Source organism: Pristis pectinata, chromosome 1 (assembly GCF_009764475.1).
Source record: "Pristis pectinata isolate sPriPec2 chromosome 1, sPriPec2.1.pri, whole genome shotgun sequence".
NCBI lineage: Eukaryota > Metazoa > Chordata > Chondrichthyes > Rhinopristiformes > Pristidae > Pristis > Pristis pectinata.
This window is the reverse complement of record NC_067405.1, coordinates 9,115,011-9,131,450: the sequence shown is the minus strand read 5'-3', so window position 1 is coordinate 9,131,450 and position 16,440 is coordinate 9,115,011. Positions and strand designations below refer to the sequence as shown.

At 45.7% G+C, this 16,440-nt stretch overlaps 1 protein-coding gene across 3 annotated transcripts in view; it reads right to left on the bottom strand.

Annotated features, from left to right (window-relative positions):
* The window catches only part of sema5ba (sema domain, seven thrombospondin repeats (type 1 and type 1-like), transmembrane domain (TM) and short cytoplasmic domain, (semaphorin) 5Ba), a 350,416-nt gene that overhangs the window by 239,927 nt on the left and 94,049 nt on the right, over positions 1 to 16,440 (bottom strand). For 2 of the 3 annotated variants that reach the window (XM_052028256.1, XM_052028265.1), the window contains one exon: positions 6,360 to 6,412. The exons of the other annotated variant lie outside the window; for it this stretch is intronic. The gene's annotated coding sequence lies outside the window, so the exon portion shown is untranslated. The remainder of the gene's footprint in view (positions 1 to 6,359; positions 6,413 to 16,440) is intronic. 3 annotated transcript variants of the gene reach the window in all.

Here is a 16,440-nt window from a genome sequence, read left to right as displayed (position 1 = left end):
CTAATCAACCTAAAATTATGCCCCCTCACATGAGCCATTTTCGCCCTGGGAAAAAGTCTCTGACTGTCCACTCGATCTATGCCTCTTATCATCTTGTACACCTCTATCAAGTCACCTCTCATCCTCCTTCTCTCCAAAGAGAAAAGCCCTAGCTCACTCAACCTATCCTCATAAGACATGCTCTCCAATCCAGGCAGCATCCTGGTAAATCTCCTCTGCACCCTCTCTCAAGTTTCCACATCCTTCCTATAATGAGGTGACCAGAAATGAACACAATACTCCAAGTGTGGTCTAACCAGAGTTTTATACAGCTGCAATATTACCTCCTGGCTCTTGAACTCAAGACCCTGACTAATGAAGGCTAACACACCATATGCCTTCTTAACAACCGTATCAATCTGCGTGGCAACCTGGAGGGATCTAAGGATGTGGACCCCAAGATCCCTCTGTTCCTCCACACTGCTAAGAGTCCTGCCATTAACCTTGTATTCTGCCTTCAAATTCAACCTTCCAAAGTGTATCACTTCACACTTTTCCAGTTTGAACTCCATCTAGAACTGCCATCTGCTAGAAAGTAGAGGATAAAACTAGGCTGCATAAGGATATAGATGGGTTGAGAGTGGGAATAGATGGGCCAAGTGGTATATAATTGGGAAAATGGTAAGGAAAAATAATAAAATGAAGCATTTTATCTAAATGGTGATCGATTGCAAAGCTGCAAGATGCAGAGGGATCTGGCTATCCTACAGTATGATTCATAAAAGATTAGTATGCTCGTACAGCAAGCAATTAAGAAAGCTAACCAGATGTAATTGTTCATTGTGAGGTGAATAAATAAAAATATTGCGAGGTTATGCTGGAGTTCAACAAGATATTGGAGAGACCACATCTGGAGTAATGTGTACAGTATTGGTTTTCTAATTTAAGGAGGGGATGTAGATACACTGACAGCAGTTCAGAGGTTTACTAGACTGATACCTGGAATGGATGGGTGGTCTTTTGAGGAAAGTTTGAACAGTCTTGGCCTGTATCTGCGGGAACTTCGATGAGTGAGAGGTGATTTTACTGAAACGTACAAGATCCTGAGGGATTTTGACAGAGTGCATATTTCTCCTTGGAGGCTAATCCAGAACTAGGGGTCCATTAATGAGAAGAATTGCCTATTTGAGATTAAGCTATCTTTTTTCTTTCACCATTCTTTGGAACTCCCCTCCCCAAATGATGATGGAAGCAGAGTCCTTGAATACTTTGAAGGCTAAGGATTCAAGGTTCAAGTTTGTTTATTGCTTATTGTCATAGGCATACATACCCAGGGTATAAATGCCATGAAAATTAGCTTTTTGCAGCAGCAGCACAGTCTGACAAACAGCAGCAAACATGACAAACATAAGTTCATGTACATTTAAATTAACATAAATTATACATAACTTACATGACAAAATAAACATAACAACATTAGAGCAAATTGAGAGAGAAAACATAGTCCGAGGTAGAATTCAGGTTTTTCAGGTCAGTTCAAGAACCTGATGGCAGTGGGGAAGAAGCTGTTGTTGAACCTTGAGGTGTGGGTCTTCAGGCTCCTGTACCTCCTGCCTGATGGCAGCATCGAGAAGAGGGCACGGCCCGGACGGGGGGACGGGGGGTCCCTGCTGATCGACATCACCTTCCTGAGGTATCGTCACTTGTCGATGTCTTCGATGGTAAGGAGAGCTGTACCCCTGATGGAACTGGCTGAGTCCCACCACTGTCTGCAGCCTCTTGCGTTTCTGTGCATTGGAGTTTCCACACCAGGCCGTGATGCAACCAGTCAGAATGCTTCCCACTGTACGTCTGTAGAAGTTTGTCAGAGTCTTCAATAAGCTATCGGTTGTTAGATTTGTGCAAAACGAGAGGGATCAAAGGTTCCAGCAGGCCGGCAGGAACACAGCAGATACGTCAGATCAGCCATTGAAACCTACCGAATATCGAAAGACCTCGATAGAGTGGACGTGGAGAGGATGTTTCCAGTAGTGGGAGAGTCGAGGATCCGAGGGCACAGCCTCAGAATTAAAGGACGTCCTTTTAGAACAGAGTTGAAGAGGAACTTCTTTACCCAGAGGGTAGTGAATCCCTGGAACTCATTGCCACAGACGGCTGTGGAAGCCTAGTCATGGGGTATATTTAAAGAGGAGTTTAATAGGTTCTTGATTAGTAGGTTACGGGGAGAAGGCAGGAGAATGGGGTTGAGGGAAAAAAAATCAGCCATGATTGAATGGCGGAGCAGACTCGATGGGCCAAATGGCCTAATTCTGCTCCTATGTCATGGTTTTATGGATTTTATTGAATGGCAGAACAGGCTCAAGGGCCAAATGGCCTCCTTCTGCTCCTAATCCCTATGTTTGTGTGTTCACTTTGTAAAAGATGCGGCTTCTGATGTCCGGTGGCAGTTTCCTGATCTTAGCTTGGAGAAAGCAGTTGGGACGGGACAACACCGTGCGCACTGTCTGAGTGAGCGGCAAAGAAGTTGGGTTTTCCTCTTTTGTCTGGGAGATTTCCATATGTGTGTGTCACTGCCCAGAAATCCAGAATTAATCTATGTGTCCTTGTCTAATTGTGAATGGCTTTCATTATTCTCACTGTCTGCCGAAACTCTGCCTATTCAACTCCGACTGCATCGCTTTGTGGGACTAGAGGGAATTAGAAACATGTAGCATCCCAATGACAGTTAACCCCTTTGTGACTGCACCTTCTTATTGTCTTTAGGAGAGAAGAGGCGATGTCTCAGGAAAACGATGTCCACCCTCAGGGACTCCCCACCATCCGGGCTGTGCCTTCTTCTCACTGCTGCCATCAGGCAGGAGGTACAGGCGCCTGAAGACCCATACCTCAAGGTTCAACAACAGCTTCTTCCCCACTCCCATCAGGTTCTTGAACCCACCTGAAAAACCTTAACACTACCTCGGACTATATTTAAATTGGTAAATTGGTTTATTATTCTCACATATACCAAGGTACAGTGAGAAACTTTGTTTTACATGCCATCAATCCAGACTATTTCATTACAGTGTATGAGGTATACAAGGGAAAACATTAACAGAATGCAGAATAAAGTGTTACAGTTGCAGAGAAGGTCTAGTGCAGACAGATAATAAGGTGCAAGGCCATAATGAGGTAGATTGTGAGTCAATGACCTTCTCTTTTGTTTTTCTGACACTGAGGGAAAAGTTGTTGTCATGACACCATGTCATTAAGCTCTCTATCTCCTTCCTGTACTCTGACTCATCGCTATTTGAGATTCGGCCCAACACGGCGGTGTCATCTGCAAGCTTGTAGATGGAGTTTCTTGGAACTTGGATTTATTCCTTGGAACACAGAGATTGAGGGTATAGATAGGGTGAATGCACATAGTCTTTTTCCCAGGGAAGGGGAACTAAAAACTAGTGGGCGTAGCTTTAAGGTGAGAGGTGAAAGTTTTAAAATGGAACTGAGGGGCAACTTCTTCATGTAGAGGGTGGTGCCAGAGAAAGTGGTTGAGGCAGCTATGATAACAGCTATGATAAAAGACATTTAAACAGGACATGGATAGGAAAGGTTGAAGGATATGGCCAAATGCAGGCAAATGGGTGTAGCTTAGAGGGCATCATGGACCAGTTGGGCCAAAGGGCCTGTTTCCATGCTGTATTACTCTAGCGCTCTACATTTCTTCTTGCTCTCAACTTGTACTAATGCCATTATGTTTATTTTGTTGTGTAAGTTATGTATAATTTATGTTAATTTGTCTATGTAATTAATGTTTGTAATGTACTGTGCTGCTGCTGCAAAAAGCTAACTTTCTTGGCATTTATACCCTGGGTATGTCTGCCTCTGACTATAAAGTTGAAATTAGAAGAAAGTTCAGACTGTTGTTGAAGAAGGTGGGCTCGGGGCATAATCCCCAGTCACTGCCCAATGTATTCCATTCCCTTGGGGACCTACCTGATACTTGCAGCCCATTCCAGTAGCTCCAGACTGGAAGCACATATCTGGATGCTTATGGAACCCAAGTGCGGCCTTACACTTCCAAGGGCTGCATATTGGAGGGTTTTTACAATGTATTCATTCACAGTGTATGGGCACCATGAAGAGAGATCTGACTGCTCAGTCCTAACTTGAGAACGTGGTGGGTGAGTATATTCCTACCCACTTCAGATCTGATTAAGATTCAACCACATACATTGCCGTTGGCCTGGAGTCAAGTTTATCCCAAACAGGGACATTCCCTAAAGAAAGGTGCATTTATAGGTAGCTTGCAAATGCCTTTCAGAACTGCCCAAAACGTTGTACAGTTAATATGCTTCCTGAAGCACAGTCATTGTGTAACACAGGGAATATGGCAGCCAAGATCCCAGGAAAAACAATGTGGTAATGACCAAATAGTTTGTTTTATTGATGCTGAAAGAAGAATAGTTATTGGTCAGGATCGTCAAAAGAATTCCATGAGAAATTTTTAACCTGAGACAGCAGGCAGTTCTTCGGTTTAATGTCTCATCCAGTAAAGCAGCCAACATAATCAAAGACCCCTCCCACTCCAGTCATTCTCTCTTCTCCCCCCCCCCCCCCCCCCCCACCATCAGGCAGAAGATGCAAAAGCACGCACTGCCAGGCTCGAGGACAGCTTCTATCCTGCTGTTACAAGACTATTGAACAGACCTCTTGTACGGTAAGATTTATTCTTGACCTGACAATCTACCTCGTTATGGCCTTGCACCTTATTGGCTGCCTGCACTGCACTTTCTCTATAACTGTAACACTTTATTCTGCATTCTGTTATGCTTTTCCCTTGTACCACCTCCATGTACTGATGTGATGAAATGATCTGTATGAATGGCATGCAAAACAAAGTTTTTCCACTGCACCTCAGTACATGTGACAATAATCAACCAATTTACCAATAAAGCAGCACTCCCTCAGTACTGGATTGAAATTGCAGCCCAGATTTTTGTTCTCAAACCTCTAGAATGCTTCTGAAGAGGCACCCAGTGAATCTACCTGATGGTAGACGGGATGGTAGACCAGCGAATTTTCACTAACAATCCGGTTGTTAGCTGGCAATGACTAATGAATCCAATTGCAGATTTATTCAGCAAGCTGAATTCAAACCTCGACTGAACACATGCCCCCATAGTCCGGTGGTATAAGCACTATGCTCGTCTACTTGTTAATTACCCTGAGTAAATGTAATTTCTCATGAGGGGTTATATAGAACAGAATGAAAAGAACAAGCCAGCTTTGCCTCCTGCTGCAAAGTACGTGTAGAAGGTGAGAGGAAAGAGTTTTAAAGGGGATTTGAAGGGTAAGTTTTTCTTAAACACAGAGTGGTTGACATCTGGAACACACTGCCAGAGGAGGTGGTCGAATTGTGATACAATCATTATGTTTAAGAGGCATTTCGGCAGACACTTAAATGGGCAAAGGGTAGAAGGATATGGTCTTAATATGGGCAAATAGCATAAGTTAAGATAAGAAGATTTCTTTATTAGTCACATGTACATCGAAACACACAGTGAAATGCATCTTTTTTGCATCGAAATGTTCTGGGCGCAGCCCGCAAGCGTCGCCACGCTTCCGGCGCCAACATAGCATGCCCACAACTCCTAACCCGTATATCTTTGGAATGTGGGAGGAAACCGGAGCACCCGGAGGAAACCCACACAGACACGAGGAGAACGTACAAACTCCTTACAGACAGCGGCCGGAATTGAGCCCAGGTCACTGGCGCTGGAATAGCGTTACGCTAACCACTACGCTACCGTACCGTGTAGATTGGCAAAAAGATTGCCATGGATGTTTCCGTGCTGTACAACTCTATGACACTACGACAGCTGGATTAAACAGAATTTTCCTCACGTTGTTGCATCCTTCACAATCACTCACTTTGGGGGAGAAGAGTAGGTCTGGAGGTTGGGGTTCACTAGTCTATATTCTTTGCCAGCAAGCAGCTCGGAGAAAGATAACCACCAGAGAAAGAGAGATATAACGAAAAAAATGAGGCAACCACTCTCCCAACTCTCTGTAAATGTACCTGGCCCTGTCTCACCACTTGACAGACCTCGCTGCACCTTTCAAAGTCCTCACACACAGCTACGTTCTCCCGAACTGAGTCACTTTCCCCATTCCATGAATACCCTCAGTGTCTGATTTGCCAAGTGTTCTGCCGCGGAGGCCCCCTCTTTTACAAATGAATGGAAGGAACGTGACCGGAGGAGAAAAGCCATCTAATTCACCATGTCTCAGCCACAAAGAGGCATGGTGAATTGGATGACTAATGATGGCGCAGGGATTGATGGAACCAAGACTCAGCTTACTAATATACAAAAATGAAAAGGCTTTTAACTACTTACCGTGGCTGCATCACAAGTGTGTTGCAACTCTTGTCTGTATGTTCCCGTGTAACCTGCAGAAGAAAGGGGAGAGAGCCTTTTGGTAAAATGGTTCCTTCAATGAATTGGACCACAGGAGCAGGGCACCTAATGAAAAGGAACTTTCAAAATCAATCCACAATAGTAAATGTTAGCAACTCACTTGGGATGTGGTTTAACAGAGATTCAGTAGCTTGGCTTCCATCCCTCTCTAAAGATATTTCTTAATGCCACTGTGTGGCTCAAACCAAGTGAGATCATTCTTGAGGGTCGGTAGAGGGAAAGAAAATGGGGTATCTCACTGCCTTGAGTACATTACAGCCAATGATTTATTTTTGGACAGTCAACGAGCCTCTCAAACACACTTCTGCTCTAATTCACGTTGCTCCCAACAGTACAAGGATAGGGTTCCCCCTGTCCTCACCTCCCATCCCATTCAATGAATCATCATCCATAATTTCCGCCACCTTCAATAGGATTCCACCACCTCAGACATATCTTCCCCTCCCCTTTCCAAAGCGTCCCAAAGACCATACTTTCCACAGCTCCCTGGTCCACTCTTCCTTCTCCACCAAACCGCTCACGTCGCCACAGGAGATGCGATGCCTACTCTTTTGCCTCCTCACTTCCCACCATCCGGAGACATAAATAGTCCTTCCAGATGAAGCAGCGATTCACCTGCACTTCCTCGGATTTAGTGCATGGCATTTGGCAATCATGATGCCGTGAAACTGACCCAACACGGGTTTGGTGACCACTTTGCAGAACACGGTGTTGTGTTCAGATCTGACTGCCACATTATAGATCTGACTGCCAGCAAAAATTTACAAGAATGATTCCAGGGACGAGAGGCCGGGATTGTTTTCTTTAGAGGAGAAAGACTGGGGGAAGATTTTATCAAAGTATATAAAATGATGACAGAGTTGGTATATATAGGGTGTTCCCATTAGTGGAGGGATTGAGAACTAGAGGTCACAGGTATATACACAGAACAGTACAGCACAGGAACAGGCCCTTCAGCCCACAATGTCTGCACCAAACACAATGCTGAGTTAAACTAAATCTCTTCTGCCTGTATATGATCAATATACCTCCGTTTACAAGATTGGTGGAGTTGTGAATAGTGTGTAAGACTGGCGATGGATACAGCGTGATAGAGATCAGCTGCAGATGTGGGCAGAGAAATGGCAGATGGAGTTTAACTTGGATAAGTGTGAGATGTTGCACCTTGGTAGGACTAATGTCAAGAGGCAGTACACTTTTAAGGGCAAGACCCTTTACAGTGTTGAACAGCAGAGAGACCTTGGGGTGCAAGTCACATTGAAAGTGGCTACACAGGTAGACAGGGTGGTTAAGAAGGCTTATAGAATGCTTGCATTTATTAATCGAGGTATTGAGTATAGGAGAAGAAGTTATGATGCATCTCTATACAACTCTGGTTAGGCCACATTTAGAGTAATGAGTGCAATTCTGGTCACCTCACTATAGGAAGGACATCGAGACTTTAGAGAGGGTGCAGAGGAGGTTTAGTAGGATGCTGCCTGGATTAGAGGGCATGTGCTATCAGGAGAGGCTGGACAAACTTGGGCTCTTTTCTCTGGAGCAGTGGAGGCTGAAGGGTGATCTGTTGGAAGTGTATAAAATTATGAAGGTCATAGATAGGGTGGACAAGCTATATCTTTTTCCCATTATTGAGCGATCCAATACCAGAGGACATACATTTAAAGTGAGAGGGGGTAGGTTCAGCGCAGGTTGAGGGGTACATTTTTTTACTGAGAGAGTGGTGGATGCCTGGAATGCGTTGCCTGATAGGGTGGTGGAGGCAAATTCATTGGGGGCTTTAAGAGGGGCTTGGATGGGGGATGAAGGAGGGATATGGGCATTCTGTAGGTAGGAGGGATTAGCTATGTCGGCACAACACTGTGGGCCGAAGGGCCTGTTCTGTGCTGTAATGTTCTATAGAGCATAGAACAGTACAGCACAGGAACACACTTCTATGTTCTATTCCCTGCATATTCACCTGTCTATCTTAAATGCGACTATCATATCTGCTTCCCCCACCATCCCTGGCAGCCCAATCCAGGCACTCACCACTCTCTGTGTAAAAAAAACTAGCCCCGCATATCTCCTTTAAACTTTTCCCCTCTCACCCTAAATGCATGTCCTCTAGAACCTGACATTCCTACCCTGGGAAAAAGATTCCAACTGTCTACCCCATCTATGCCTCTCATAATCTTACAAACTTCTATCAGGTCTCCCCTGAGCCTCCACTGCTCCAGAGAAAACAACCTCCTATAGCTCACAACCTGCAATCCAGGCAGCATCCTGGTGAACCTGGTGAAGGGAAAGAGTTACATGAAGATATACCCACTGTAATGTGGAACTGTGAATGCACTACCTGCAGTTGTGGTGGAGGCAGGTTCCATTTGCAGTTTTCAGAAGGAAATTATATAAATATGTGTTGGAGAAATATTCACAAGGCTACGGAGAAAGAGCTGGGAGTTGGTTTCCCCTGGGTGCTCCAGGTTCCACTCACACTTCAAAGACATGTTGGTTGTTAGGTTAATTAATTACTGTAAATCCCCCCCCCTGGTGTTGGGGGCCGGTGGGAGAATCAGGGTGTGATAATGGGCATGTGAGAGAGAAAAGGTTACAGGGAAATAAATTGGGGAATGGTATTGGTGGGATTATTCTGAAAGCTGGCAATAACACAATGGGCTGAATGGCCTCCTCTATAGAAATAAACGTGGAACTAGCGAGATACCCTGGTAGAGAGGCAGTGTGAACACATTGGGCTGAAATGGCTTCCTTTGTCGTAAACTTTCTCTGATCCTATGATTCCTGTATCTTCTGCCTTCTTGGAGAAGATACAGGAGCTTGAAAGCTCGGGCGACCAGACTTCTTCCCCACTGCTGTCAGACTTCTGAACCAATTCCTATCATTATGAGCAAGGCTGAAATAAAGTGGGAATACTCTTTAAGAACATACACATCTCCAGCCTTATACTCCAGGAGGACAAAACCATACTTCTCTTATACCTGCTCCACCAGAATCAGATTTATTATCACTGACATATGAAGTGAAATTTGTTGTTTTGCGGCAGCAGTACAGTGCAAGACATAAAAATTACTATAAATTACAAAATAAATAAATAGTGCAAAAAAAAAGGAATAACAAAGTAGTGTTCATGGGTTCATGGACCGTTCAGAAATCCGATAGCGGAGGGGAAGATGTTCCTAAAATATTGAGTATGGGTCTTCAGGCTCCTGTACCTCCTCCCTGACAGTAGTAACGTGAAGAGAGCATGTCCTGGATAGTGAGAGTCCTTAGTGAGGGATGCTGTCTTCTTGAAGCACCATCTCTTGAAAATGTCCTCAATGGTGGGGACGGTTGTATCCGTGATGGAGCTGGCTGAGTCTACAACCCTCTGCAGCCTCTTGCAATCCTGTGCATTGGAGCCTCCATACCAGGTAGTGATGCAACCAGTCAGACTGCTCTCCACCGTACATCTGTAGAACTTTGCAAGAGTCATTAGTGGCATACCCAGCAAGGTTAGGACTACTCCTGTGTATCATCCACTTTCCCGCCTGTTTCCCATATCCCTTGACTCTTTATATCCTCAAGTCCTCTCAGCTTGAATTTTCACTTTGACTGTGTATTCTGGGATAGAGAACTCCACATTCAGAAACTTCTCCTCTTCTTTGTCCTCACGCAGACACGGTGGCCTTTAATTTTACAGTCTTCAGCCAGAGGAAAGCATCAATCTCTCTCACAGCAGTGTAGCAGTTAGCGTAACGCTATTACAGCACCAGCAACCTGGGTTCAATTCCTGCTGCGGTCTGTAAGGAGTTTGTACGTTCTCCCCGTGTCTGCGTGGGTTTCCTTCGGGTGCTCCGGTTTCCTCCCACGTTCCAAAGACGTACAGGTTAGGAGGTTGTGAGCATGCTATGTTGGCGCCAGAAGCATGGCGACACTTGCAGCCTGCCCCCAGAACACTCTACGCAAAAGATGTATTTCACTGTGTGTTTTTGACTAATAAAGACATCTTATCTTATTTACAAGTTTCAATGAGATCACTTCTCATCTGAACCCCAAAGTGTAAACCCAGCACACTTGTTTCCTTCTCTTTGGACAACCCCTCATCACCATCTGTCCCAAGTTGCAGTGGGCCTTCATCCTGAACTTAGAATGTTTTGCACAACTCACCAACAGATCATCCGATCAAATCACACTGTTTTTTGTGGGGAGTTTGCCTTTCATAAATTACAACAGGGGCCACAATTCAAAAACAGGTCATTAGCTGTAAAGCACTGAAGGCACAGAAAGCACAGAATCGATGCCAGTTCCCTCTTGCTTTGCACAAAACACTTGAGGAACGCACCTGCTGTGTTCCTCCAACATTTTGTGTGTTGCTCTAGATTCCAGCATCTACAGTCTCTCGTGTCTCCCTCATACTTTGCTACTTCAGAGAGTATTATGATCACGGTACAAACAATTTAATGTGGGATTTGCAAGCAGGTTCTCTGCCCTGAAGCCTTTCTATTGGGGTTTTTATGACAATGCATGAAGCCAGCACACAAATTTATTGTATTGAATTGGGTTTCTTGATTTACCACAGTGAGACTGTAAATGCACAGCTCCAGGCTGTTAGACCAGCATCACAACTACTACATTTGTTACATTTCTGCCCATTGAGTTTGTGCTGGCTTTAATACGGCAATCTCAACAGATCCACCTCCCCCAGCTCCCGTGACGACTGAATCACCCCATGACACCACAAAGCCTTTCCATCACTCACAGGGCACAATTCAGGAGAGCGATGGAATGAACACAGCTCCAACAGCACTCGACATCATCACAACAGAGAAACCCACCTGATTGGCATCCCGTGCACCCTCCAAAACATTCATTCCTTGCAACGCCGGTGGTACCATGACTGCAGTGTGTACCATATACAGTCTCCCACCAAGGCTACTCCAACCGGTCCTCCCAAACCCACAGCCTCCACCACCAAAGAAGAACAAGTTGTATAAGTTGTTGGTGAGGCCGCACTTGGAGTACTCAGTACGGTTTTGGTCGCCCTATTATAGAAGAGACATGGTTAAATTGGAAAGAGTGCGGAGAAGATTTACGAGGAGGTTGCCAGGACTGAAGGATCTGAGTTATATGGAGATGTTGGCCAGGCTAGGTCTTCATTCTTTGGAACATAGGAGAATGAGGGGTGACATTATAGAAATGTTTAAAATTATGAGAGGCAGAGATAAGGTGGATGGTGACAGTCTTTTCCCCAGGATAGGGGAGTCCAAAGCTTGGGGGCATGGGTATAGGGTGAGAGGGGAAAGATTTAAAAGGGACCTGAGGGGCATCTTTTTCACGCAGAGGATGGTGAGTACATGAAATGAGCTGCCAGAGGAAGTGGGTGAGGCAGGTACAATAGTATCAATTTAAGAAGCACTTGAATAGGTACATGGGGGGGGGGGGGGCTTGGAGGGATATGGGCCGAACACAGGAAATTGGGACTAGCTGGTGGGCACCATGGTCAGCATGGACTGGTTGGGCCGAAGGGCCTGTATCCATGCTGTATTGCTCTATGACTCTACAACACTCAACACCACCTCGACAAAGCAACCCACTTGACTGGCACCCCGTGTTCCCTCCCTGCAAAGCCAGTGGTACCATGGCTGCAGTGTGTACCATATACAGTCTCTCGCCAAGACTACTCCAACAGGTCCTCCCAAACCCACAGCCTCCACCACCAAAGGAGAACAAAGACAGCAGGTAAATGAGGACACCACCGCCTGTAGACTCCCCTCCAAGGCACACAGCATTCTGACTTGGAAATACATCACTGACTCCCAAAACCACTCTGAGAGAACCTTCATCAGAAGGACTGCAAAGATTCAAGGTGGCTCCCCATCATTTCTCAAGGGCAATTAAGAGTGGGCAGTAAATGCTTGTCTTGCCAGTGACACAAAGATTCTGAAATACGATTAAGTACAAAGGTCAGAAATTATAACCCCAGAGGCAGTAAAATGCCCTGCCTCACCAATGACAACAAAGGCTCTGAAGAAGTCCTGAAGAAGGATCCTGACCCGAAACGTTGACTGCCTGCTTTTCTCCACGGATGCTGCCTGGCCTGCTGAGTTCCTCCAGCATCACTGTGTTTTTCGTCTAGATTCCAGCATCTGCAGTCCTTTGTTTCTCGAAATTTCCCAGTAAGATTGGTAGGAAATTGATGCACCTTCTGCAATCTTTTCATTGGATGAAAGATCCAGTAAAAAAACATATGAGGGAATTCTAAAGATTAAAGGATTACCATAAAACGCAGGCGCGCAAGTATCACCTTCAGGCAAGTGGCACAGTCGGACAATCTGGGGATGTGACTGAGCCTTTCAGAAGAAAAAACACTTTCAGTCCAAAGGTGGGAGGGGAAAGATTTAAAGGGGAAATTTAAGAGGAAGATTTAAGAGGAAAGTTTTTCACGCAGAGGGTGATGGGTTTATGGACGTGGTAGAGGCGGGTACAATTACAATGTTTAAAAAACATTTAGGTACACACTTAGGTAAGATTTAGTGCGATATGGGCAAATGGGACTAGCTTGTAGGCAACTAGGTCAGCATGGGCAAGTTGGGCTGAAGGGCCTGTAGCCATCCTAGATGACTCATGTCTGGCTTGGGGAGCAGCTGGAAAAGAGAATCCTTTTCACAGGGGATTTCCACAGTGTGCCAGGTCTGACCTTGAATTCACATCTGGTCCTGTTACAGAGTGGCATTGTGCTGCAGACTGAGGTTGGTGTCTACGCCAACTGCAACCCATCAAGTGAACCCTATTCTCTCTCATTCCTTTGAGAGGCAGAATAACTGGAGAAACAGACAGAAGTGGGGCGGACAATCAAAAACACAGACTCGATGGAAATGAAGGTTCAGCTTATCCACAATGATTTTCTTAAACCTGTACAGATGTACTATAGAAAGTATCCTGATGGGTTGCATCTCAGTCTAGTAATGGTAACTGGTCTCTTCTGGACCATCGGAACCTGCAGAGAGAGGTAAACACTGCCCAGTCCATCACAGGCTCGTCACTTCCTTCCATCCAGTCCATCTTCACCGTGCGTTGCATCAGGAAGGCTAACAGTGTCGTCAAGGATGCCTGCCACCCTGGCCATTGCCTTTTCTCTCTTCTACCTTTTAACCTTCTGAACCAATCACCTCTTTCACACCCCCTTCCCGGTGGTGCTGCCATATTCTCGAACCCTTGGTTCTACTTCTTCCGTTATTGTCACTTTAGCATTTCCTTTTGCACTACCTCAGTGTGCACTGCTATACTTTGTACCATTCTGCTGTCTGGCGTTTGTTGCTGTGTTTATTGCTGTATTTATTATTACCATGTACACTGTTTACTCTGTGAGCTTCATGAGAACAGGGAATTTCATTGCCGGACGGTAGTGTAGCGGTTAGCATAACGGTATTGCAGCACCAGCAACCTGGGTTCAATTTCGGCCGCTGTCTGTAGGGAGTTTGTACGTTCTCCCTGTGTCTGCGTGGGTTTCCTCCGGCTGTTCTGGTTTCCTCCCACGTTCCAAAGACGTAGGGGTTAGGAAGTTGTGGGCATGCTACGTTGGTGCCGGAAGCGTGGCGACACTTGTGGGCTGCCCCCAGAACACTCTACGCAAAAGATGCATTTCACTGTGTGTTTCGATGTACATGTGACTCATAAAGATACTTTATCTCATCTTATAAATCTGCAATCTTTACTTGGTCTGGCCTACACATGTGGCCAGACCCCACAGTTGTCTCTTGAATGTCCTCTGAAATGGCTTAGCAAAATTGTAATAACCCACTAGAAAGCCACAAAGAAACAAAACCGGACGAATCATCCGGAATCAACCTAGGCACCAGAAATGACAACGGTAAAAACAGCCCTTCCTTCAGCCCAATACATCACGGCACATCCCTGCCGACAATCAGCAGTATCTACAGGAGGCGATGCCTCAAGAAGGCAGCGTCCATCATCAAAGATCCCCACCATCTGGGCCGTGCCGCCTTCTCACAGCTACCATCAGGCAGGAGGTACAGAAGCCTGAAGTCCCACACCACCAGGTTCGAGAACAGCTACTTGCCTTCAACCATTTGGTTTTTGAACCAACCTGCACAACCCGAATCACTACCTCAGTATAGCAACACTGTCTGTAAGAAGTTTGTATGTTCTCCCAGTGTCTGCGTGGGTTTCCTCCGGGTGCTCCAGTTTCCTCCCACATTTCAAAGACGTATAGGTTAGGAAGTTGTGGGCATGCTATGTTGGCGCCAGAAACGTGGCGACACTTGCGGGCTGTCCCCAGAACACTCTACGCAAAACCGATGCATTTCACTGTGTGTTTCGATGTACATGTGACTAATAAGTAAAAATCTTATATGATAATAAACTAATCTAATCTAATCTAATCTAATCTAATCTAATCTAATCTGAACAGTCTCCTTCTATGCCATAAAAGTTGGAAGATTCCACAAAGATTAATGTACACACATGCATTCACGGGTGAAACGTAGATGATCAACAGCCCCCAAACACCCTCACTCCATCTTTGCTAAAACAGTTACATGCTCATCCTATAGATCTGTGTTCCCTGGAACACTTGAGGATGTAATACCCAGGATTTGGAAGCAGTGAAGCGAGTGCTTAGAATACAACCACTCTGGTAATTTGCATCCAATTATTAAAATGCTCTCCTTCGAGCCCTCCACCTCAGGAATGCTACTGCTTGTGTCTGAATCTCCAAACATTCTCACCAGTCGCAGGCGAAAAAGGTCACATGGCATTAGAAGGTTTAATTTGAAATAATAATGTGCTGATGGTGTCTTGGATTGGCATTAACCCAGTCAGTATGAAAACATAATTGTAACCTGCAGCTGGAATCAGGGCTCTGGTAGTAGGCTGTTGATTGGAAGAACTCCCAAGTATGTTACACCACCCCCACCAACCAACTCCCCCCTCCTCATACCCAAATCACAGGGAAATAGTTTCCTCAGATACTGCCGCAAGGGTGAAGCAACAGAGGCACCAGGGCCTGTAGTAACCAACCAAAAGCACTACGGGATAATGGAGACGCAGGAGACCACAGATGTTGCAATCTGGAGCAACAAACGATCTGCTGGACAAGCTCAGCAGGTCGAGCAGCATCTGTGGGGGAAGTTGGCGGGGGGAGGGACTGCCCATGTTTTAGGTCAAAACCCAAAACGTCGACAGTTCCCCCTCCTCCTCAGATGCTGCTCGACCGGCTGAGTTCCTCCAGCAGATTGTTTGTTACACAATAGGATAGTGTTTTGCCACCAGGTTAAGGGTGCAGGTACCTGCCCCTTCAAAAGGTCACCAAGCTTAAAGCCACTGCAGAAACAAAGGACTGCAGATGCTGGAAACCACCCGCCACCCCCCAAACATTGTGGGCCGAAGGGCCTGTACTGTGCTGTAATGTTCTATGTTTCTTCTATTCTTCCCTTTCCTAGCCTTTTTTTTCACTCTTTCTTCTTACCTCTTACCCATTCTCCCCGGCTGTCACTATGTCGTACCTGCATCTACCTATCACCACCCTGTGCCCACCCGCCTCTCCTCTTTTGTCCACCTATCACTGCTCTGCTTTTCCCTCCTGTATATCGGGCTTCCCCTTTTCCTATCTTCAGTCCTGAAGAAGGGTCCTGACCCGAAACGTTGACCGCCTGTTTTTCTCCACAGATGCCGCCTGGCCTGCTGAGTTCCTCCAGCATCATCGTGTTTTTCATCTTAAAGCCACTTGCACTTTTGTGGGAGGAGCTATTTCATAACGTTGAAGCAGGAGACTACTTCTCTACAGGGTCCTCACTTTCAGGGACATAGGAAAACAGTCAAAGAAAGAAATAATCTTTAAAAACTGAAATTATTAAAAAAAAATCCAAAAATGCAGCACAGTGGCACAGCTGGTAGAGCTGCTGCCTCACAGCACCAGGGTTCAATCCCGACTTCCGGTGCTGTCTGTGTGGAGTTTGCACGTCCTCCCTGCGACCTTGTGGGTTTCCTCCCACATCTCAAAGAC